The 26,018-nt window shown below is 46.8% G+C and overlaps 1 long non-coding RNA gene across 2 annotated transcripts; it reads right to left on the minus strand.

Annotated features, from left to right (window-relative positions):
* Positions 1-744: 744 nt before the first annotated feature.
* LOC147578934 (uncharacterized) lies at positions 745-5,992 on the minus strand. Of its 2 annotated transcripts, none has more exons than XR_015253373.1 (2): positions 5,860-5,992; positions 745-1,555 (listed from the first exon to the last, which is right to left on the minus strand). It is a non-coding gene; the product is annotated as an uncharacterized LOC147578934 (long non-coding RNA). The 2 variants fall into 2 exon arrangements; XR_015253374.1 differs by lacking the exon at positions 5,860-5,992 and adding an exon at positions 1,829-3,041.
* Between the last annotated feature and the right edge of the window lie 20,026 nt (positions 5,993-26,018).

A 26,018-nucleotide genomic window follows, 5' to 3' on the forward strand; every position in this document is an offset into this window, starting at 1 on the left:
AGCCTTCCTTGCAGCTAATGTGGCCATGTGATCAAGTTGTGACCAATGGGATATGACTAGAGGTGAGGGAGGAGGTCTGTCTGCCTTCTCCCTTTTCTTTCTCCTTGGGCTGGAGTGTAGACCATATGGATGAAAGCAACATCTTCACATTAGTTTCCTGAGGGCTTCCATGACAAAGTACCGCAGACTTAGTGGCTTGAACAACAGGATTTATTGTCTCACAGTTCTGGAGGCCAAAGACCCAACGTCAGGGTGTCGGCAGAGTTAGTCTCTTCTGAGGCTGTGAGGCAGAAGCTGTTCTGTGTCTCTCCCCTGGCTGCTGGTGGTTTGCTGGCAATCTTTGTCATTCCTTGGCTTGTGGAAGGATCACCCCAATCTTTGTTCTTCACTGAGTACTCCCTGTGTGCATTTCCTGTGTCTAAATTTCCCCTTTTTGAATTTTTTTAAAGTTTATTTATTTATTTTGAGAAAGAGCGTGAGCTGGAGAGGGGCAGAGAGGGAGGGAGAGAGAATCCCAAGCAGGCTCCTCACTGTCAGTGCACAGCCTGATGCGGGACTTGAACCCATGAAACCGGGAGATCATGACCTGAACCACAACCGAGTCAGACGCTTAACCAACTGAGCCATCCAGGTGCCCCTAAATTTCCCCTTTTTGTAAAGACAGCTGCCGTGTTGGATTGGGGGGGGGTCCACCCTACTCCAGTATTACGTCATCTAAACTTAACTAATTACATCTGCAACAACTCTATTTCCAAATCAGTTTACATTCTGAGGTACTGGGGGTTAGAACTTCAACATACGGATTTTTTTTGGGGAGGGTGGAGCACAATTCAACATGTAACAAGTCTCATAGTGGGTGCTGTGATGTGCTGCTCAGATTACCTTTTCAGGAGCGAAGGGCTCATTCCCACAGCTGTCCACCCTCAGCTATCAGACAATGCTGAGAATCGCCCTCAGCTGAAGAGAGTCTTCTGGACCAAGGTCATACCCCCTCCCACGGGCAGCCAGTGTCCAACGGCTAGTCCTTGTGTGTGTGTGTAAAGGCTTGGCTCCCTCGTCTCAGTATGAAAAACCTGAAACGATATCACAGCCTCAGGGGTCTCCAAGGGGTCGGCTGAAGCCTTGGCCGTGCTCGTATCACAGCCCGACTCCTCCCTCTGCTCAATCCAGCCGGTACCCCTTTTCACAGGTGTGGATCCTGCACGCTGACCTCCAGCTTGGAGTCTGCTTCCTGCGGTGCCCAAATGTCAGTAGACCCTACAAATTCAAGCAGAAGAGTCCTGTGTCCCCAAGCCTAAGGAGCTGCCCTATCAGCCCTGGAGTGTTATGTGAGAACGATGCTTCTCCTTCATTCAAGCTGTGACTACTGGTGGTCTCTGTCACTGCGTCACCATCTGTATCCTCAGCGGTTGTGGACGCCTCGGAGAGACAACTTGTGCTGGGCAGGTGAGTGTCCTCCTGGAGCTCTGATGGTCCTTCTAAGCCTGCAGTTTCCAGGATTCCCAGATTCTGTGCAGATGGCATGGTGGGCAGTGGTCCCCAAATCTGTGCATCACTAGGGAAGATGAAAAATACAGGTTTGGGGTAACCTCCAAGACCTCTCGCATCGTTGTGGTGGCGCCCAGATGGCTGTGGTGCAGCCAGCTGGACAGCCGTCTGCCGGAGGCATGTGGGGTGCACTGGAATGGGGGAGCTCATCGAACTTTGCTCAGGAGACTTTGTTAAAGCTCTGAGTATCCCTCTTTCCACCTCTGTTACGTTTTTGGGCTTCAGAGTCCCCATCTCTAACGCAGGACTAAGTTACTTGAAAGTCCCTTGCTTCGCCTACTTCAGAGAGTTGTATGAGGCCAAACTAAGTCCGGATGAAGGGCTTTACAGGGTCCAGGACCACTGTCTAAAGACACAGGATGTGATGATTGTGGTTGGTATTGACACTGAAAGGCTGTTCTGGTCACAGGTTGTGGGAATGATGCTTGACAGATGGTGTTCCCAGAATGCTCCCAGGGGCCTTGTTACTGGGGGATTTTCCACTGAATGCAGTTCTCTTTCAAAGCTTTGTTTTGAAACTGGAGCGTCAGCGAGGAGCCTTGGTTCATCCTGGACGCGGGCTGAGCAACTCAGCTCGCTGAGCGTGGGGCAGTCCTTTTATCTAGGCCTGGACCTTTGGTTGACCTGGGAAGAGAAGCTCTTTCAGTCCCTAAGACAGTTGGCCAAATACAAGCTGCAGGTCCATTGCAGTTTCCAGAAGTCTCTGGACTGAGTTGACCCAAACTCTGCCTTTCTCTTGGATTCGATTTTTGGGGCTGGGGTGTGTGTGTGTGTGTGTGTGTGTGTGTGTGTGTGTGTGTGGGAAAGGGAGTGAGGAAGGGGCTGGTAGAGGGAAGGGCAGGGGACATCACAGCATATTGGAGCTGGAGGAGGCTTTAGATCCACCCAGTCCAAGCTCTTCACGTTGCCAGCCGTGTCACAAGGCTCAGAGAGGTTTAGAATTTTGCCTAACATCACACAGCAGATTAGGAGCCGGCTAGGCGCAGAACATAGGAGTTTTAAACTTCCGGGCTTGGGTCTGTTTACCACCCACAGGGTCTGTCCACCGCAGCTACCTCAGAGGTTCCTCAGGGCTGGGGAGTAGAGCAGAGGGCTGGACTCATTTACTTTAACCCAATTTTACATCTCAATAACCGGTTCCTCCCTCTGGTGCTGCTAGATCCTTGTTAGATTAGCTTCTCCTCGGAGGTAGCCATGGGCAGTGGCCTGGCTGACCTGGGTTGGCCCTGCTTTGAAGTGCAATAGAAAGTTGGTTCTGTTCTGGCGGGAGGGCAGCAAGGGAAGCGTGACACCCTCCGTTTCTCAACAACCTGCCCTGACCGCTGCCTGAAATGCTGCCATGAAAGGCCTTCTTTAGGGCTGCCTTTCTAGAACTCCTCTATTTGAAACGTTAATAAATACTTTTCCATCTGACCTGCTAGTGTTGCCTGAGAGTGTCTCAGATCTCAGGGCAGGTCCTGAGAGACGATTGAATGGAACTCTTGTAGGGGCGGGGGTGGGGGTGGGGCGACGGGGAGAATAAGGAAGTCAGGACCTGGTTTGTAGGACACACATTTTTCTCACTGCCTGGAAAGTCCAGGGTCTCCTCCCACAGATGGAAAGCAGGGGGCTGGGGAGGCTTCAACACCTGAGTGGGGAGGCTACTGGGGGACAGGGGTCCAGGCAGAGGGCTAGCTGACACTTCTGGTCATTTCAGAGGCATGGAAGGGCTCTTAAGAGCCTTTCCTAATCTCAAGGCCTCAAGGTAGCCTTGGTGAGAAAGCAGAGGTGGGCTCGGAGCAGAGGTGGGCCGTAGGAGGGCTTGCGAAGGGGGTGGGGGTCTTTGCAAAGGCAGGGGAGTCCTCTCCCACCAGTATATGTACAGGGGAAACAAGAACTCTGCCCCCTCAATATATTTGCAGCTGCCTCCCCCACCATTGGCTCTGCCTTCTCACCCATGGATCAGCATTTCTTTGAAAACAGAGAGAACACACAAAATTTTAGAGTCATGAATATCATAGAAAATCCAGAAACGCATTAATAAAAAACAAAAACAATCACTTATAATCCTGTTGCCCAGAGAAAACCACTGTGAGCATCTGGGCTGTGTTCTCCTGGTATTTGAGGGTGTGTGTGTATGCACGCATGTGCACATATATGTGTGTGCATGTGCACACGCGAGTACATGGGTTTGCACACATGCGTGCGTGTGCACACATATGTACACGTGTGTACATATGTATACACATGTGCACATGTCCGCGGGCATGTGCACTGTGTGTGCATACGTGTGTGTGTATGTGTCTGTATATGTATGTGTTTGTCCATGTGTTTGTAGGATCCAGCAGACACAGCCCTCTTCCCCATCCGTTCTCTGAACGTTTTAAGAGAGTCTGCAGAGCTGGCAGGGAAGATCTAAATGAAGAGAAGGGAACATCACAGAGGTGTGGGTAGAGTGAAGGGACAAATACGCAGTGGTGTGGCGCTTCGAGGCCAGCGACGGCTGAAGGACGTGCATGCCCTAAGGATGCCAGGAAGGCAGAGGGATTCCACTTGGAGAGGCTGTAGCCTTGAAGCGGGCTACAGAGCAGGGTGCATGGCCACAGGAGGATGTGGAAACTGCCAGCAATCGGGCACCCTTTGGCCCTTGCTGGTCCTTCCATTGGCTGTGTCCTCTGAAAGCCAGAGGTCAAGGCTGCCCTGGTGGTGCAGGCCACAGGGGGCAGCACCACCGGGGCTCTTTCCCAGAGAAAGCGCACAATGGATTGGTGGTGGTGAGAGGTGCGAAGGAACAGACAACCAAGACTTCCTTTCCAGGGGAGGGGTGGGTGAGAGCTGGAGGAGGCTGATGTTGATGGTCAGCTACTTGACAAGTAAGTAAAAGTCAGGGATGGAGCAAAAGCCTCTCCTTTGCCTTCACCCAACTCTTTATTTGTCTGTCTGTCCATCCGTCCATCCATCCATCCATCCATGCATGTATCTAGCATGTATATCTGTCTCTAAATTCCTGTAGGAGAATACTGTAGGCAGTGTGAGGCAGCAGCTAAGTGCAGGCTTTGGATCCAGTGCCCATGAGCCGGGATCGTGTCTGGACCACTTCCCAGTGGTGGGAGTCTGTCTGAGTTGGTGATCTGACTTCTCAGAGGCTCAGTTTCTCCATGTCTCAATGGGCCCAGTGGTGGTTGGGAGGCTTAGGTGAGTGAATCTGTGTAAGATGTTTGGAACAGTGCCTGGCACATAGTAGATGCTCAGTTTGTAGAATTGTATTAAGAACAAAGGAGTGGTTGGGTCATATCACTTTGTGGAAAAAAAATAAAAAGAGCCAGTCACCGGGTTATGGGGTGGGGGCTGCTGTCAGCTTGCCCCCCCCCCTCCGTTTCTCTGGTTGGCTCACCCCAGGTGAGATTGCACCTTCCCAGTAGTATCTCCAGTGGCGACTCTCCAAAGGGTCTTTCTGGGCACTTTTCCTCTAGTTTATGCCTTTGAAAATGAAAATCCTCCTGGGAAGGGAGCCGTTCTCACTGAAGTGCTAAGAATTTATCAGATCTTGGCTGGCAGGCAGGAGACATTTAATGGCTCAGGATCAGAAAGGAGAGACCGGGGAAAGGAAGGAAGTAAGAGGAAGGGGGGAGTGTGACAGAGGAGCACAGGGAATGTGTGAGACACACAGCCCTCCCAAGGCCAGATGGGCACTGCTCCCTGCCTTCCCATAGGCCTCCGCTGCCGGAAATGCAGGGCGGCTCAGTGAGGTCAGCCAGGCCCCTCTCACATTCCTCCCTGCCACTTTGTAGGTCATGGGTCTTGAAGAGAGCCTGCTTTCTCACCTGGAAAATGGAACGATATTCCCAAATTCGCTTGTAGTGAGGTTACACACAAGAACGCACCTGTGGAGCTTGCGACGGTGCGACTGGCACAAAACCTACGGTCACAAGAGCAGCACATGGTCACGAAAGACAAAGCCAGGGGCCCCGGGTAGACATTTCTCCAAAGCAGATATGCAAATGGCCGATGAGCACATGAGAAGATGCTCAACATCACTGATCGTGAGGAAAATGCACATCAAAACCACGGTGAGCTATCACCTCCTCCCCAGTAGTAGGATGACTTATTTAAAAAATACCTAAAAAATAAGTGTTGGTGAAGACATGGAGAAAACGGAACCCTTATGCACTGCTGATGGGAATGTGGAGCCATGCACTCACGCGGTCCCTCAAAAAGTTAAACATAGAGATTCCATGTGATCCGGCCATCCCATTTCTGGCACGTGCCCCAGAGAAATGAAAGCAGAGCCACAAGGAGGTATTTGCGCGCTCAGACGCAGAGTAGCGTTACCTGCAGTAGCCCAAAGCGAAAGCAAGCAGATGTCCCCTGATGGACACACGGATGAACGCCATGTGGTAGACACATACGCTGGAGTATTATTCAGCCTTGAAAAGGAGTGCAACTCTGCAAGAGCAGCAACGTGGCTGAGCCTTGAAGATGTTACGCTAAGTGAAATAAGCCCGTCACAAAGGGACACATATTGGTTGGCTCCCCTTCTGTGAGGTAGCTAGAGGGGTCAAATTCCGACCGACAGAAAGTAGAATGAGGGTTGCCAGGGGCTGAGGGAGGACACAGGAACAGGGAATCCGTGTTTGAGGGGAACACGGTTTAGATCATGATCTCCCGGTTTTGTGAGTTCGAGCCCCCACGTTGGGCTCTGCACGCGGACGATAGGGCCTGCATGGTATTCTCGCTCTCTCCCTCTCTCTCTGCCCCTCCCCTACTCGTGCTCTCTCTGTCTCTCTCAAATAAATAAACTTAAAAACAGGGATTAAAATGGTAAATTTTATGTTATGTATATTTTGTTACAAAAAGTGTACAAAACCAAACCGAGGAAATTATAATGATTATTAACGGCACTCACTATTATCTTTCCGAAAGTATATCCTTTTTATTTTGTAAGCACTCTTGTCTTCCCTAGTCAGCACAATGCGGGGCTCTCCATACGGGAAAGCTTCCAACAAAACAAACCCAAACCGCTAAGCGAAGAAATAAAAGCCATGGCAGTTATAAGATCTTCTCTCCCGGGGGCGCCTGGGTGGCTCAGTCAGTTAAGCATCTGACTCTTGATTTTGGCTGGGGTCATGATCTCATGGTTCATGAGTTGGAGCCCCGCATCGGGCTCTGCACTTACAGTGTGGAGTCTGCTTGGGATTCTCTCTCTCCCATTCTCTCTCTGCCCCACCACCACCACCCCCCCCCCTCAAAAAAATAAATAAACTAAAAAAAAAAAAAAAAGATATTTTCTTCTTGTCTGTCTTCCTTCTCCATCTCCTTCTTTCTGGAAGGCGGGTCCTCTGTCTTTGCATTGTTCTATTTCTAGAGCCTACCAAAGTGCCAGCATACTAGAATTTTTTTCAATGAATGAACAACAAAGGCTATTCCTAGGAAAGGCTTGTCTCTGCCCTGCTACTTACACTCCTAGACATGCGTCTTCAGGCAGCTGGCAGGTTACACAAAAGCAGCAGAGCAATTAAGAAGCTAATAAAAAAGACAGCCCCTCCCTCCCAGAGGAGGCAGAGCTATCTGAGTTTATTGAGATAGAGCCCACTAGGTGAAAATTCAAAACCTTTCGGGGCAGAGGAGCCAAGACTTTGCAAGAAAACAGCAGAATTCTCATCCCTTTCTACAAATGCTGAGTCCTTCATCACTAACCAGAAAAACAAGTGTCCTCTCCAAGATCCAAGTCACTTTCAGAGGGACTGGCCTCATTCCCTTTGAATTACATAAGAGGCTTTCCTGGCACTTTATTTTATTCATTGAACATTCCTTTGAGATGCTCTAATTCTGGGATACACAATAATCACTTCTTGGTAGAGCAGGATTTATCGTAGGGTTTGAGAGCTAGTGCATTAAAATCCTTGGAGGCGGGAATGGAAGACCTGTTTGCCTGTTTGGTTTCTCTTCACAGAGCGTTTGGAACCATTGTGGCCCTTTCTCATCTTGCAGACCACGTGACTATTTTTGGCGGGAGAGAAGAACGGAAGGGGCAGAAGTGGGTAGGGCTTACAGCTGCTGGCTCATGCATCAATGGTCGGCTCCAAGATGGCCTGGCGCTGACTGGTCTAAAATGGCACCAACTGGGTTGGCTCATGTCTGCTCCATGTGGCCTCCCATCCTCCAACAGGCTGGCCTGGGCTTGTTCCTGTGGCCCAAGGCCTTGAGAGAATGAAAGTGGACAAGGCCCCTTGAGTTCCAAGCTTAGAACTATCTGGACATCACTTCCACTGCGGTTTATTGGCCAAAGAAAATCTTAAAGTCAGCACAGATTCAAGGAGGGAAATATGATTGCATGATTGCAGGCCTTCCCCCCCCCCCCCAATAATCTACCTTTCTAACTGTACAAGTTTGCTATCATCTGGGATATCATGTGACTGGGAGGAATAATGAGATAGCACTCAGCACAGTGCTTGCCATTAGTCATGCTCAGGAAATGTTGGATAAATACATAAAAGCATCTTGTTAGGCAGAGAATATCATGGTAAAAATGAGATATCATTCTTGTCCTCAAGAACTTAGAGCCAGGAGGGTAGACAGACTCATAAGTGGGTCATTCCAACACAGTGTAGTCAGTGTGGTGATGGTAGTTTGTGGGGGATATTGCAAACACCAGTAAGATGAGGGCTTCCCTCATCCAGCCTGGAAGCAGGGTGGGATGTAGAAAAGCTAGAGGCAGTAAAGTGGAGTGGTTAAGATCATGGTTTCCAGCCATTTTGCCCAAGTTGAAATCCAGTGCTGATATAGCTGTGTGACCTTGGGTAAGTCATTGGACCTCTCTGAGTCTCTGTTCCCTCATGTTTAACATGCGGGAACATGTTTAATGTTAATGTTTAACATTAAAAGTAGTGCCTACCTCATAGCGTTTGCATGAGTTTTAAATGAACTCATGTTTGAAAAGCTCTTCTAACAGTGACCAGCACATAATAAGCGTTATATGAGTGTGAGCTAGGATTATTATTTTTCACAATTAGTAGATGTTAGTCAGATGGGGGCCTGGGAGAAGTCACAGCACTCTTGGGGTTGGGGGCTTGGTGAGACCTTACTCACTTCTCCCCTTCATATTGTGTGCTGAGAAATGAACACGGCAGTCAGATAGAGGCGAGATCAGTTTCATACCCAGCTAGAACTAGAGACCTCAGCTTGGGCTCGAGGCTGGTGTGGTGTTCCTCCTCCTTTTGCCCCTCTAATAGACTGGCTTACTCGCCCCCTTTCAGGGGCTAAGTCCTGCCCTGGTGAGTTTATCACAGGGCAGGAGGAGAGGAGACAATTAGCCTGGGTAGTATGTAGGCAGACAGGTTCCCTGGGAGAGACCCCACACGGGACGGTCCCCCTCTTCCCGCCTCCCCATTCAGACAGCTAGGGAGTATGGAGGGAGGAAGTGAATTTTCAATACTCTTCTTTCCCAAGAGAGGAAGGAAAGAAAGCTCTCTTGATCACATGTAGACATGAGAGGCAGTGCAGTAGACTGTATCCTTATCTAGTGGATATTCACTGTCCCTCACTTCTCCACGGGAAATGTACACACTCCCGCCTCATGGATGTTTGCTCCCCAGCGTGACTTGCACTGGCCAACACAATGGACAGAGTGATGTCTATCACCTCTGGCCCAAGACTTGAAATGTGCTTCTGTTTCGCTTGGCCTCCTGGGCATCTGCCTCTGTCATGGGGTCAAATACATACCCCTCGTACTTGTCTTTCAGCCTGGATCCTGCGATGAGAAGACGGGTGCAGCAGACTTGAACCTGGTCTGCGGCCTGGGGGGGCTGAGCCCAGCTGTGCCCAGCAGAGCCACAGAAGAGAGGGAAGCACAGACACGAGAAAATAGACGTTTCTTGTTGTAAGCCCCTGAGATTTGGGGGGTTGTTTGTTACTGCAGGAAAAGCTGACAACTAAAAGTGTGTAATTGGCTGATGGTCAGTGACCACTAAGTGGGAGGAAGAGCATGAGCAAGGACAGGAAGCCGCAAGAAGTTCAGGGAGACTAGAGCAACACAACGGGGTTCAAGGCCGGAGAGCAGGCAAGGGACAGTCTGGGGAGGATAGGTGTCAGCGGTCAAGGTCTTTGCAGTTAGACTGAAGGAAATGAGAATTATTGAAGGGCTATTTAGGACAGTGATATGAATAAAATTTGAACTTTTAACACATCCAGCTGAATAAGCAGAAAAGCAGGGAGAAAGCTGAGACCTAGCTCCTACCTTAAATAGCAGGCAGAACTTAGTGGGGCCAGGTCCAAACTGGAATTTAGGTCCTGAACCCTGTCCTACTTGGATGTGCCCGTTGAAAAGGAGAAGGGAGAGGTGAGATCAGGTTTCCGAGTCAAGCTGCAAAATAACAGGTTTGCTGTGGGAAGACCACTGGACCCGGAATTAGAGAAGGTAAGTGTGAGTCTGTTCTGCCATCCGCTTAATGTTACTGGCCTCACAGCATTCTGTAGAGTTCTGCGGGCAAGTAACGAAAACTTACTGGAACTATAGAAGCAAAAGGAGGAATTACTGTAAGGATACAGAGACACTTTACAGAACTTAAAAAAGAGATACAGATACAGCTGGGCCTTAGGAAGAGATCAGGAGTGTCAAATTCATCTGGGATCATACAGCTTGTCTCTGCCCATGGGCTTCATTCTTTGTAGACTGACTTTCTGTGCTTTGTTTCATGAAACGTGCAAAGGTGGACACCTCATAGCTCGTGAGTTTACATCTTCTCTGTTCGAGTAGTCAGCCAAGACTGATCTAGAATCACTTAGATAACTAGAAGAGACACTTTGATTGGCCTGCCTTGGGTTTATTGTCCACTCCCATCTCCATGAAGTCAGGGTCATTGAGCATAAACATCATTAAGGAACAATCATATGGGCAAGGTATCCTGCTCGAAGCAGGATAGTAATGCCAAGATTCATCTAGGGGAGTATCTCAGAACACAGACTCACTTGCTCAACAGAGACCTCAAATACAGTGCCTTACATAAGATAGAAACAAGATAAATATTTCCCATGTAACAGTTCAGTTATTAGCAGTATAGGGCAGAGAGACCACAGCTGAAGTACTAGCTGCTGGGCTGCATTTATCTGGTGGCTACGACCTGTAGTTTCACCCACCATGTGGTTCATTACGGCTCATCGTCTGATTCACTTTCAAGATGGTGGAAGGGGTAAGACTCCATCCTCTCTAAAAGCATGACCTCAAAGCTGCCCATGTCTCTTTTGCTCATATCCCATTTTCTAGAACCCATGTGGCCAACTGACCTGCAGAGAAGGCTGGGAAATACAGTCTTTATTCTGGGGTGCCATGTACCCAGTTAAAAACCGTAAGTTCTACTGCCACAAATGAAGACAAGTAGAATGGTGTGGAAGAACGAAACATCCTCCTACAGCATAATATTTCTTACCTCAACAAGTTGTTCTAGGGATCAAATGACCTGGTAGGAAAGCTTTATAAACTGTGAAGCATAATGTAATGGTATGAACCATGATAGAGAAACCTTCTTATGAGTTATTTGTAGTCCAATGTTGGGATGAAGAGGCTTTACTTTTGAGTCAGGAGTTCCTCATTTATTATTTGTGTGACTTGGGTGAGTAATTCAAACTTTCTGGGTCTCAGTTTCATCAAAGATAAAATGGGGCTAACAATGGTGGGCTCAAGGTCACTCAAGGGTGTTAAGAAGATTAATTAGGCAATGTATGCCGAGTACTTAATACTAAGCTGGTCTATAGTGTTCAACAGTTATTAGCATTTACAGTTCCTCCTTAAAGTTAACCATTTGATTTCCTGGGTTGAGCTTTAACTGAATTTTGACATCTAATGGAAATCAAGTCTCTGAGAACTTTTCTTGATTGCCTCCCTAGCAGCCTTCCCCAACCTCCTTTCTCCTCCTCTGCCTCTTGCTGTAGAGACTGAATATGTCAGTATTTGCTTCCTAGGCTGCTTTGTAGCTAAGTGTAACTATGGAGCCAATTCTGCTCAATGGGGTGTGCTGGGAAGTATCTTCATCTCTCATAAAGGGAGAGAAAGACATATGAAGGGAACTTCCCCTTTGCCCTGGCAGACCTCTCACCCTGCCACTTCTTCATTTCTTTGCAAGCAGTAGTATGAGAATGTGATGTCTGGAACCATGGCAGCCATTTATGACCATGAGGTAGATAATAACCCTAAGAATTTAAAAAAGTCAATAAGTTAAGAATGGTAGAGAAAAAGAATATTAAAAACCTGTGTTCCTTTTTTAAATTTTTACATTTTTATTTTAATTCCAGTTAGTTAACATACAGTTATATTAGTTTCCGGTGTTCAATATGGTGACTTAATACTTCCATACATCACCATGTAGGAGTGCTGAGCCAACCCTGGAACGATTTACCTCCAGCCTTCTCATCATGCAAGATAATAACATGTCTGCATTGCTTAAGTCATTTTTTTCTTGTTTTTTTTTTTTTTTTTTTCCTTGTCACTAAACGCATTCTCATGGAAACCCTCCCATCATCGGAGGAAGGTACACCATCACTAAGGCTGTTCAAAAACATGTGCCACATGCTAAAAAGCCTCTTCCTCCAACAAGTACAGCAAGTGTACCCCCTCTTATGGTGACCACTCTGACGTGGACACCATTAATTTTGGATTTATGCATTTTTAAAACGTCCGTCTCATTCCTCTATAGTTACACTCCTGAGTCAGCTCAGCTCTGTTCAACATTTACTTAGTACCACAACTGTATCATGGCATTAAGTGATGACACACATTGAAAAAAAGACCCAGATCCTGCCATCGAAGATCGCACAGCCTAGGGAGAAGAACAAATCGATGAACAGATAATTCCACAAAATGGAAAAGGCAATGGTGGTAGGAAGTACAAAGGAGGGTAACCAGCCACATGGCCGGGGGAGAAGGAGGGGAGCAAATCGTACCAGAAAATAGGATACTTATTAAACGTCTACTACAAGGTGTGTGGAGTATATACACATATATATTTTAACTGGAAGTACCAGTTCTGGATCCAACATAGGCACCTGAGGGCTGCTTCCTCCCAGCAAGGACCAGCATCTTTTTAGCATCAGCATATTAATTCATACATCCATACAAGGCAGAGAGTTGGATGGGGAAAGCACAGCCAGCAAGAGTGCCCCTAATCAATGTATCTAGGATCAACAAATTAGAGTTTGCTTATTTGCATATAGCCAATCAGAGTGAGAGTGTGAACAGCAACACCCCCAGGGAAACCAATCGGAAAGGGAGTTCCTCATTGCCAGGAACTGAGCTTTCTTAGATGACATTGGTTGGCACTGCAGGGGCCATCCTGTGGCCTCTGCACCCCTTCCCCACTGCCCTAAGTAACTCTGAAGGTCTTTGGCCAGAGGCCCTACCTAGATCATGCTCTGATGAGAACACTTGTATTGGATCCAACCCACGGTGATGGCGGACACAGCTGCTGAGACCTGCGTGAGAACTTCTTTTTATTCCTACAGGTACCTCCCTGGATGTTAAGGCACTGATCAAGCCTTTTATCCCAAAGGAATATATGCATGTACATTAATAGGGAGGTTTAGTCTAGGCAGTTTAGATAATTTTATATTGGAAGATCTTTTATTGTTAAATAGTCCGTGTGTGTGTGTGTGTGTGTGTGTGTGTGTGTGATCTAAAAAGTGGACTCTGATGGGTTTCTACTTATGACAAGGCCAGTAGAGTGAAGGAAATACAGCTCACTGTAGCCTTAGACCCCTGTGGCTCCGACAGGGTGCTTCTTTTTTTTTTTTCAACATTTATTTATTTTTGGGACAGAGAGAGACAGAGCATGAACGGGGGAGGGGCAGAGAGAGAGGGAGACACAGGATCGGAAACAGGCTCCAGGCTCTGAGCCATCAGCCCAGAGCCTGACGCGGGGCTCGAACTCACGGACCGCGAGATCGTGACCTGGCTGAAGTTGGACGCTTAACCAACTGCGCCACCCAGGCGCCCCACGACAGGGTGCTTCTAAATGGGGACTATGCCAGATACTTCTGTTAAATGTGCAGATTTTGTGGGCACCACTGTCTCTGTAATAAAATACCATCTGTAGGTTTCACTCAATAGGCCAGAGCCACAGTCAATTTTGGACTCCACAAATCCAGGAAAACACCCTCAGAGGACAAGGTCACCCTTACCCTGGCCATCATTTCCATATGCCATTTACTTGCAAAACTGATGGACAGTTCTCCTTCCCTTATATCGACACTTCTCAAGCTTATCTAATTCTACAATTAGAATGTCATCCTCCTGGTAGAGTCAAACAGGTAATCTGTGTCTTATTAAAATACATTCCTCAGAGAGTGAGCCTTTACACTTAATAACCATAAAAAGGATGTTTTTACATCGCCTCCTCTCAGTGGATGCCCTTGACAATCCAGTAAGATGGGTTTGACAATTATACCTGTTTAATTGATGAGGAAACAGACGCCCAAACAGAAGCCAAAATTGATAACCTTGGCTTGGATTACACATTTCTATGGATGATCTAGGCTCCGGTGCCTCACATTGCTCATCTGTGAATTGGACACAATTATGCAATCGCTTTAACTCTCTTGGATGTTATCGGGAAGCCAGAATGAAGCATACTATGTTTTCCTTGTTTGGTTCATTCATTCACATTTAGCAAATGGTTCTTTGCAGTCCTGATCTAAGGGACAAAGGGCTACCAAGATGCCTGAGGAGAAATTGCTGTCACAACAGTAAAAAATAACAATATTCCCCAATAAGGCATACCTTAGTATAATCATCTTCAAATTACATTTGTTAGGTATTAGTCCCATTTTGCAGCTACAGAGGAAACTGAGGCCCAGAGAAGTTAAGCAGTTTGCCAAGGTCACACAGCTAGTAATAAAGGGAGTTGAGGTTTGACCCAGATCTGACTCCAGGGCTTTCCTTCTCCATATACATGGCCTCTCCTACATTGGACTTTCTCTGCATTTTATTCCTTTCAACTGTGGCTGGGCCTATTTTATTTTATTTTTTCAATGTTTATTTTTTTATGCTTATGTGTTTTTGAGAGAGAGAGAGAGAGAGAGAGCGAGCAGGGAAGGGGCAGAGGGAGAGGGAGACACAGAATCCGAAGCAGGTTCCAGGCTCCAGGCTCCGAGCTGTCAGCACAGAGCCCAACGTGGGGCTCAAACTCACAAACGGTGAGATCAGGATCTGAGCCAAAATCAAGAGTTGGGTGCTTAACTGACGGAACCACCCAGGCGCCCCTGGCTGGAGCTGTTTTAGATAGATGCAACCAATCCGGCTTCGGCTCAGGTCATGATCTCACGGTCCATGAGTTCAAGCCCCGCGTCGGGCTCTGTGCTGACAGCTCAGAGCCTGGAGCCTCTTTCAGATTCTGTGTCTCCCTCTCTCTCTGCCCCTCCCCTGTTCATGCTCTGTCTCTCTCTGTCTCAAAAATAAATAAACGTTAAAAAAATTTTAATAGATAGATGCAACTGGATGCTAAGGAGTCACATAGTCAAATGGAGATCTGAGCCAGCAGGTGGGCCCATGACCCAAGCAATTTGGTGAGAGCTGCTGGAACATTTTAGGTAAAGGCCTTGGGGGCCCAAACTCTGGACAATTGCTCTATCTTGCTGTGGCCAGGTGTGGGCTGGGTGGGCTGGTCACCATCTCCCGCCTCAGCAGCAGACTCTTGCTTCCCTTCCTTAACTACCCAGCTGGCTGCCTTGGTCCACTTTGTCCGTGTCAGGATCTGGTCCCTGGGCCTCATCCCCTGTGCTATGCCTGCTGCGAGTGGCTGGTACCACAGCTCAAGAGCAAGCCTGCCGGTGGCCCAGGGCCGGAGGTGAGGTGCAGAATGTCAGGCTGGAGGGGACTGCTGGATGGAAATACCCCAAGGACACATTAGTTTCCCTAAATGCCCTTCCGGCATAATGAAGGTGCTGAGAATCCAACCAGCTGCCCTTTCAAAAGAACACTGAAGGGGCTGCTCTTTCGGAAAGGGCAGGAGGCCAAGCTGAAGCCAGGCTGGATTTTCTTGTCCTGTCCTTTCCCCAGCTCTTCATTTTGGCTCCCAGGACTCTAATCTGGATGCTGAAAACTCACGGCCTTCCATTTCATTAGAAACAGGAGATGGAGACCCTGAGGCTAACCATACACAAAATATTTTAAGAGTGGCTTTCACAAACATGCTCTTTATTTTTTTTTTTCATTTTCACTGTGTCCATGTGATGAAAGGTATCATTATGCCCATTTAATAGATGAGGAAGCCGAGGCCCAGAGAGACTATGTGATATAGCAGAAAGTGTGCAGGATGAGGAGTTGGAAGATTGGGGTCCTAAGGTGGCTTTAATCTCAAAAAACAACAATGGACGCGAAGGTGGAGCATTTTGCAGTGCAGAGAGTTTTTGCATCTAGCTTTTTAACTCATGCACACAACAAACCCCATAGGGAATTTTATTATTAACTCCCATTTTGCAGATCACACTGTCAGTGACAGACCTGGTCCTGTAACGTCAGATTCTATTTTTTTTTCCTTGTATCGCTTCTCCCGGAGTTCCTCATATTCTTTGAGTCTCTATCCCAGGAGCTCGTAATTTTTTGTAAAGTGCCAGGTAGTAAATATTTTTGGCTTTGACAGTCATATGGTCTGTGTCAAAACACCCAATTCTGTTCTTATAGCTTAAAAGCAGGCCATCGATGTCCATAAATAAATGGGTGTGGCTGTGTTCCAATAGCTCTTTATTTACGGCAATGAAATCTGAATTTCACTTAATTTTCAGAGATCATAAAATATTGCCCTTATTTGATTTTTCCAATGGCTTAAACATGTAAAAACCATTCTCAGCTTGTGTAAGGCACAAAAAAGCAGGCGAAGACCATAGTGTGCTGGTCCTATTCTATCTTTATCTGTGAAATTGGGGAGCAGTAACGCCTCTCTCTTGGGCTTGTGTGGATTAACTAAGACCATACAGATGATGGGCTTTGCACAGAGTACATCATCACCCTTATGCCACCCTATGAGAGCGTGAACTTCCCTGGGCCTCAGTTTTCCCATCTATAAAAAGGGAAAGTTTGGCCACTTGTCACAGTACTAGTCTATAAATTTCTGCCAAATTGCTTCTTGATAAAGAGCTTTGGCCACTTGCCTTCTTCCTGTCCTAAGGGCATCCACGCCTCCTGGATCTCCCCTGAATGAATTTTTCCACCCCACCTTGGTTTTGCCAAGTTCTTTTTCCCAGTCCTGGTCGTTGGATATTTTGTGCCTTGGCTCATTGGAGTGAGCCTCTGTTTTATGGAGTTTTTAATGGGCAGAGACTCAGCCACTTGGTGGTGCTGTGGGAAGATGTTTTTTTCTTATAAAGCCACCTGGATGCTTCTCCCCGAAAACTTCAGGAATCAAGATAGGGACGCCAGAAATGGTGCTTCAAGGGAAAAGAGGTGTGGTTCATCCCTGCGCATGTGTTTCCAGCATTTGTCCACACTGTGTTAATTTGGGCCGTCTGGGCTCTGTGTTCAGATTCTAGGAATCCTGAGCCGGGCACCTGCATTGGAGGAAGAAGGGACGGGCAGATCTGGTGAGGTTCCCGATCCATCTGAATACCTGTAAGTTTCCGAGGCTCTCCCTTCTGCCTCGTGGGGGAGGGAGCATCTCTCTCCTCCCCATGTATAACATGCAATATCTTTTGGAGCCATCAAATGGCCTTTATCTTTCGGTGAGCTGACTTTTTGTGATTTTTACAGAACTGCTGTTTGTGAGATGTGATGTCACATGGATACACCCTGGGGTATAAGCCAAATACCTGAGTTTGAGTCCTGGCTCCTCATGCGTGCCCTGGGAGACCTTGGGTAAGGCATCCCGTCTCTCAGCACAACCAGTGAAATACAGGAGGCGGGGGTGAATAAAAATATCTAATCCCAAGTAAAACAGCATTAGGAGATTTTTAAGAGAGACCACTCATGTGTGAGTGCTTTGTAAACTGTAAAGCATCACATCAGGGGGAGGCATTAGACACTTCCCGAGGGCAGAGGACCATCTTATATTACCCTTTATCCCCAGCCCTGACACGGTGACTACATCGCCGTGGACGCTCAAATAACATGTGCTGGTTGAATGGATGAACAGGTGGATGTAGAGAGTCATGGAGGGAAGGGCAGATTGGAAACGTGCCTGTTAGATTAAGGGTGTCAGAGGATGAGGCTAGAGAGGGAGCGGGAGGAGTAGGTCCTTGAAAGGAGTTTGGGGCTTTTGTCTCATCTGTCAGGAAGGCAGCTAATGCATCCGTCACCAGCTGGCCGCCTGGGCAGCCCGGCTCCCCTTGGGCCCAGCTGCCAGGCCCTGGGCCATCTGAGGCCTGGGCGACTGCTCCAGAGCAGGGGGGCCGACAGCTTCTGCCGTCACAGGCAGGCTGGTGACTTGTGTGGAATGCCCTGTCTCTCGTGCCTGCTTTTGGAGCCTAAGTCCCTGGTGACAGTAAACATAGCAGCCTCAGGGCCTGACACTGAGCTGCCCTGGGTCTTGGCAGGGCAGGGCCGAGGGGACCTGTATCCCATGGTTAGAAATATAAATAAAAACAGGACAGGTAAATATAGGCATTCGTGTAGGAAATCTAGATCCCAAGACTATTTTTTCCTGACCTAGTTATTTTTGTTTGTTTGTTTGTCTGGGACAGAATTACTTGGGAAATTTAATTGCTTTACCTGGTTGTTAAAGACCTGATAGAATGGATCTAATATTATTATTTAAATAGAATAAGAATAGCTATGATTTTGTCAGTGCTTACTACCTGCCAACGTAGGTTTTGTACTTGAGTGCATAGACGTAATCTTAGTACTAGAAGGTAAGCATTAACCCTGTAGGATCATATCAGACAACTCTGCAAGGCAAATATTAGCATATACTCATTTTACAGATGAAGGACCTGAGCTCTAATCTTTAATTGCTTGCTGGGGTCATAGAGCTGGCAGATGAAAGAGCTGGAACTCAAGTTATCCATCCATCCATTTGTTCATTCCACGCATAACTACTGAGCACCTATCATATTCCTGGCAATGGGGATTTATGAGAGCATCATATTATACATAAAAGTCCCTGGTTTTCCAGACAAACACAACAAACAAATAGAATGTGTAACAGATGACATGCCAGTAAGTGCAATGGTGAAGAATGAAACAGGTAAAGGGGTAAGTAGCACCAGTGTTGGGATGGAGGAGGAGAGGGTGGGCTGCAATTTTAAACAGGATGGCCAGGAAAGACCCCATGTTGCTTTGACATCTAAGCAAAGAGTTGAATATGCTTGGTTGCTGAGCTGCTGGATTAGAGAGTAGAACTTTGATGACTTTGAACTTTGTCCCACGGGGCAAGTTGAAAAATTGGAGTCCATGGAAGATTTCTATGGATTCACCTTTCCCTTAAGTTCTTTCTCTCTTTCCTGGGCTCTGCATTTCTATGAGTAAGAAATAAGAAGGTAAACTAGGGAGGGGGTAAATTTAGTAAAATCCATCCATCCATCCGTCTGTCCGTCCATCCATCCATCCATCCATCCATCCATTCATCCATCCATTTATACATCTTTCCACCCATCCCTCCATCCGTCTGTCCATCTGTCCGTACATCCATCCCTCCATCCATCCCTCCATTTATCCATCCCTCCATTTATCCATCCATCCATCCATCCATCCATCCATCCATCCATCCATTTATACATCTTTCCACCCATCCCTCCATCTGTCTGTCCATCTGTCCATCCATCCATCCATCCATCCATCCATCCATCCATCCATCCATTAATCCATCCCTCCATTTATCCATCCATCCATCCATCCCTCCATTTATCCATCCATCCATCCATCCATCCATCCATCCATCCATCCATACATCTTTCCACCCATCCCTCCATCTGTCTGTCCATCTATCCGTCCATCCATCCTTTCAGTGCTCATAGATTACAAGTCAGGTCTATACTTCTATCCAAATGAAGAATAAGATCTGGATCTATACTGTTGGATACAGTAGCCACTAATCACGTGTGGCTATGGGGCGCTTGAAATGAGGCTCTGTCACGGGGGAATGAAAAATTTAATTTTATGCAATTAACTAAAATATAAGTTAAAAAACGCTGGAGCAGTGTAAAATAATTTTTTTTATGAAATACAACTTTATTGTTTTGCTGGGGTATATTTCAATTTGACCATTGCAAGCGTAGCTCTGAATTGAGGTTTACTTTAAGTGTAAAATATACTACGGGTTTCAAAGACTTCGTACCAAAAGAAAGATATATAAAATATCTTATCAGTGGGTTTTTGTACTGATTACATATTGAGATGATAATATCTTGGGCATTTGAGGTTAAATAAAATACATTATTAAGATTAATTTCTCTCTCTCTCTCTCTCTTTAAACCTTGTTTTTAATGTGGCTGCTAGAAAAGATAAAATTCCATATGTGGCTCACATTATGTTTCTAATTGGGCAGTGCTATTCTATCCCTGACTATCCTGGAGTTCCCAGGCAACGGGGCGGAGCTGGACGCATAACTGAATGATTGTAATGCCATGAGGTAAGTGCTGTAATAGACCCAGGAACTGAGTACTCTGGGGACAGAGAAGTGAGCCTTTCATTCTGTCTAGCATAGGAGCAGAGGAGAGGTGATGTCTTAAGCTGGGCCTCCCAGGTGAGTAGGAGTTTGTTATCTGGAGGACAGGGAAGGGGGCATCCCAGGCATTGGGCACAGCATGTATAAATGTGGAGTGGCATGAAACAGAGGGGCCCCTGGAGCACATGGTCCTTGGTGGGGGGAGGTGGTGTGGATACGAATCAGGAAGAGTACTGTTAGGGTCAGACCTTGCAGGGAAAGGGAAAGAGCATTAATCAGCAACAAAAAGGTATACTTGTTGGGCACCTGTGTGCCAGCCATTCTGCCAGATGCTCTCTCCTACATTAGCTTGTTTGTTGACTCCACCCATATTTGTTGAGGGCCTACTGTATATTAGGCATTGTTCTGGGTATTGAGTATATAGCAAGGAACAAGGCAAACGTAGTCCCTGCCCTCATGGAGCTGACACGCAGGTGATAACACCCAGGACAAGGAGGAAAGAGGACAAGTTGAGGTCGAAAGAGCTCCAGCGACTTGGGCACATCACACAGCTGGTGAGCGCCAAGGCCAGGGTTCTAATCTGGGTCTTTCTGAGGTCAAAGCCAATGTTCTTCTTATCCTGGGATGCTGTCCTGACAGGCTAAGGAGTTTGGACTTTGTCCCGAAGGCCACAGGAGATCAGCAGAATCTTAGAAGAGGGAGACACAGAATCAGATAGATATGTGTTTTAGGAATGAACCACGGTGAGCATGAGGAGGAAGGCACTGAGGAGACTGACTGAGGTGTTGTGGTTCTTGCAGGAGCCTCCCCTTAGCCTTTTTCATAGTCCCCTGCCCCCATCATTTCCCTCCCTCCTCAATCTATTTAATTTTTTCTAATGTTTATTTATTCTTGGGAGAGAGAGACACACACACACACACACACACACACACAGAGTGTGAGCAGGGGAGGGTCAGAGAGAAAGGGAGACACAGAATCCAAAGCAGGCTCCAAGCTCCAAGCTGTCAGAACAGAGCCCGATGCGGGGCTCGAACCCACGAAGTGTGAGATTGTGACCTGAGCTGAAGTTGGACACTTGACCAGCTGAGTCACCCAGGCGCCCCTTAAATCTATTTTTAATACAATGGCTAGAGGGAGACTTTTCAAACCCAAGTCTGATTATGTCACTCTTCTAATCAGAATCCACCAATGGTTTCCTGCCTGACTCAGTATAAAACCCAGAGTTCTTTCGTCATTCCACAAAGCCTACAGGATTTTGTCCTTCAGTCACTCTCTGGCCTTAACACCTACTATTCTCCTCTATTTCATTCCACTCATGATGACCCCCTCACTGTTTCATGAACATGCCAAGGATATTCCTGCCTCAGGACATTTGCACTTATAAGGCTTTGTGCCTGGGAGGCTCTTCCCTGAGGTATCCGTATTTATCCCCCATATAGCCAGATTGTACATATGCTTGCTTCCTTAGGGACTCTACTCAAACCTCACCTTGTCAGAAAGTCTTCTCCTTACCACTGTCATCATTTTCTACCTCTTTAACTTGCTGTAGTCTTCTGGCCAGCCCTTACCATCACCTGACTGGTAGTACATTTATTTGTCAGTGGCTCACTATTTATCTGTCAACCTAAGGAAGGCAGGGTTTTTGTTCACTTCTGTATCCCCAGTACCTAGAAACGTGACAGACCCATGGTAAATACTTAGCTAATATGGTTGAGTGTATTCACCCATCCAGGGAGCAAAATGTGGAAATGAGCTCTTTCTATCCCCCTGCCTGGACAACCCCCCCCTCCCCCGCCCCACGTAACCCCAACGACATCCAAAGGCTGTTCTATGATAGCCAATTAGAGTTATTGTCCCACATGACCCCAGTGCATCCCTGCATGTGATATATGTACTCTCCACTTTCCAGGGTGGCAAGGTGTGGTCTCCTGCTTCTGGAGTCCTGCCCGCACTTCCCCTGTTGATGGGGAGTTTATCACTCTTCAGTTTCTTTTCTCCCCAAGAGAACCTTCCAACAAATCCCCACTGTTTTATGCCCTCTGAGACAAGCTACCTTCTTTTCCAGTACAATGTTCAGGACAGAGGAAACAAAGTCAGTGGAACCACTGGCGGTCATTTGCTTGCTCTGTCTTCTGTACACGTGAGCAGAGAAGGGAGGAAAAGAAGAAACGGGCAAGGGGCTCAAAGCTGCAGCCTCCAGAAGGAATCAAAAATTGTCAGCACGGAGGGGCATCAGAGGTCATCTCGCCTGGTGATGTCATTCCACAGAGAGGCGAAGGCACCTGCCCGAGGCAACACCCCCGGGGACAACAGGGACCAGAAACCCTACCTCGTCCTGTTGGCTGTCTCCATGCTACGGTGGATGCCTAAACAGATGCTGTCCTTCCCAGTTGGATCCCCTGCCCTCCCATCACCAAATAGGTGAGAAACATTGCAAGGGTACTTGGTCTGGGTTATTTCAGTTGAACCCCTGTAATAGCAACTGATTCTACTTATAATTCTCTTCCTGGCCTTCCCTTGTAACCTGTCAGGCACAAGACGGAATATAAGATATCGATAGCGTATCATAGGGAAGGTGGCAAATCGTATTAGCAGCTGACATTTATTGGGTGCTACCACCACCCCAGGCTGTTTATTGCATTAGCTCAATCAATCCTCAACAAAAACCTTTTGAGCTGGTATTTTGAATGTCCCCATTCGAAAGGCGAGGCAACCTGAGAAACAGAGATGAAGTCACCCAAGATTGCACACCTCGTAAGTGGCAGAGCCAGGATTTGAACTGAGCTGGTTTTTTTTTTTTTTTCAACGTTTATTTATTTTTGGGACAGAGAGAGACAGAGCATGAACGGGGGAGGGGCAGAGAGAGAGGGAGACACAGAATCGGAAACAGGCTCCAGGCTCTGAGCCATCAGCCCAGAGCCTGACGCGGGGCTCGAACTCACGGACAACGCGAGATCGTGACCTGGCTGAAGTCGGACGCTCAACCGACTGCGCCACCCAGGCACCCCTGAACTGAGCTGGTTTTGACACTGGAGACTAGGCTCGTACCTGCCCTCCTTCCTGTTTCTCTAGCTGCTCAGCAGGGGAAGACACATAGCTTTCTGTTTTGACTTGTGAGTAAATTTTACTTTTTATCTTAGTCCTCTGTTTCACCTTCAAGGAGCCTGGGTTCTCCCAAGAAGTTTGGTGGCCAGCGGTCAGTTAAATGCTGTAAATTGTGTTTATTACCCATAGGTTGGAAGCTTCATGAGGATGAGACAGGGCCTGTGTTAGATGCCTGGTGTAGAGGAGAAAATTAAGAGATATTGTTGAATGACTAAATTTGTCTTACCGGTTTATGACTGTCGATTACTGTGCTTAGTGGATCCCTGATACGTGTAATCCAGGAAAAATGAAGAGAAAAATTCCGGCCCCAAATGATCTGCTTTCTCCTTAAATAAGTGAGTACATGGAACATATAAAAGTGGCACTTTCAGTTCTAAGTCTTCAGATGGTTGTTAGGATCTTCCATTTTGCTTTTCACGTGTAGATACAGACTTAGCGTAAGCTGTATGTATTAGGGCAGCACTAGCTGTTGTAACAAATAAACCCTCTAATTTCAGTGACTACATAGAAGATTATTTCTCACTCACGTACCAGTCTGATGTTTTGGTGCGAGGGGGGGTCTTCATTCCCCTTATTCAAGGTGATTCAGGGACACAGACTTTTTTTTTTTATTTAAAAAAAAATTTTTTTTAATGTTCATTTATTATTGAGACACACACACACACACACACACACACACACACACACACAGAGCATGAGCGGGGGAGGGGCAGAGAGAGGGGGAGACACAGAATCCGAAGCAGGCTCCAGGCCCTGAGCTGTTGGCACAGAGCCAGACGCAGAGCTCGAACTCACAAACCGTGAGATCATGACCTGAGCCAAAGTCGGTCGCTCAACCAACTGAGCCACCCGGGCGCCCCGTTTCAAAATTTTTTAACTGTTTATTTAATTTTGCGAGAGAGAGACAGAGCATGAGGTTCAGAGAGAGAGGGAGACACAGAATCTGAAGCAGGCTTCAGGCTCTGGCTGTCAGCACAGCTGTTTATTTACTTTTGAGAGAGAGAGAGAAAGAGAGAGAGTGTGAGTGGGGGAGGGGCAGAGGGAGAAAGAGACCCAGAATCTGAAGCAGGCTCCAGGCCTTGAGCTGTCCGCACAGAGCCCGACTTGTGGGGCTTGAACCCATGGACCGTGAGGTCATGACCTGAGCCGAAGTCAGACGCTTAACCGATAGAGCCACCCAGGTGCCCCTGGTGACACAGGCTTCTTTTATCTTGTGACTCCACCATCCTCTGGTGTCTTGGGAGCCCTCTGCTTCCAGCTAGGCTTTTTTTTTTTTTTTTTTTTTTTTTAAACACCCTGGTCTGGAAGAAATGAACATCACTTTGCTCAAATTCCATTAGAGAGAACTAATCATACGGCCAGGCCTGGATGCAAGGGAGGCTGGGAAATCTGTCCGCAGCTGAGCAGCTATCTGTCAGCTCCTCTGTGAAAGGACAAGCATGAATATTTGGTGGTTAGCTAGCAAGCTTCTGCCACAGTGAAGAATATGTAACTTCTCAGGTTGCTCTTTAATGTAAGATGTCTACCAGGCAAAATTCTTAAGTCAGAAACGTCACAATCTTAGGTAATTTTCCAAAACCTCATCTAGAAAAATGGCAGACTAGCGTCAACCAAAGCATAGGCATTCATTGAGATGAACTGAGATGTCAGGTAGCTTGGAATAGGGGTCAGAACAAAACCCGAGTCAGAGACTTGGGTTCAAATTCTGACTAAAGCAGTTACTGTCTGGTCATAAGCAACTTGACCTCTTTGAGCCTCCCGGTTCTTAACAGCCAAATGGAGGATCATAATGTCCACCTTGCGGTTTTATGATGATTGGAGGTAATACATAGAAAGGTCCTGGCAGACAGATCGTGGATACACGATACTGGTATTACTATGTTTTCTGAACAAGTATTTCTCAAGAAAGCAAACGTCCTTTCTTTTAAATGCTTTGAAAACAGAAAGCGTAATAAAGAACAAGTCATCAGCCTTACGTAAATATAAGTTGTAGCACAGTGCGGATGTCATGCTTCCAACTTCAGATGTTATAACCTCTGTCACATAACCAGAATGAAGCTAGGAGTCAGAGTCTAATCGAGTAGTATGATTAAACTGATTTTAATTGCCTCATTGCTAGTAGGAGTCATGCAAGATGAAAAATAAGCATAATAAAAACAATGACTGATTGAGTGCATACTTTATATCCTTTAACCTTCACACCAGCCCTCACACATATTATTGTTACCGTCCCTAACACCACCTATGTTATAGCCACCACACTTTAAAAAAAAAAAAAACAACCTGTTGTTTATTTTCTTTAAAAAAAAAATTTTTTAACGTTTATTCATTTTTGAGACAGAGAGAGACAGAGCATGAATGGGGGAAGGTCAGAGAGAGAGGGAGACACAGAATCCGAAACAGGCTCGGGGCTCTGAGCTGTCAGCACAGAGCCCGATGCGGGGCTCGAACTCACGGAACGCGAGATCATGACCTGAGCCGAAGTCGGATGCCCAACAGACCGAGCCACCCAGGTGCCCCTGTTTTCTTTTTTTTGTAAATAAGTAATATGGTTTATTATCGGTTATGGATCAGGTAGCAGGGAGTCCATTCAATGTAACAAAGAAACATTGAACAAATATTTTCATCTCAAGTATAACTGCATAGTTAGGAACTTTCCCTGAAGGTCAAAGATTTGTTTTCTTTTCTTTTTTTGAAAACTACTGGAAAACACTCCTCACACAATTTATACAGGAGATAGAAACTAGTGAAAAGAAATCAGAATTTATATCTGAGTAGAAATTGCAAGGTAATTAGGTGACCAAC

This window comes from Puma concolor, chromosome B4, assembly GCF_028749965.1.
Source record: "Puma concolor isolate L17-30 chromosome B4, mPumCon1.1.hap2, whole genome shotgun sequence".
NCBI classification, from domain to species: Eukaryota; Metazoa; Chordata; class Mammalia; order Carnivora; family Felidae; genus Puma; species Puma concolor.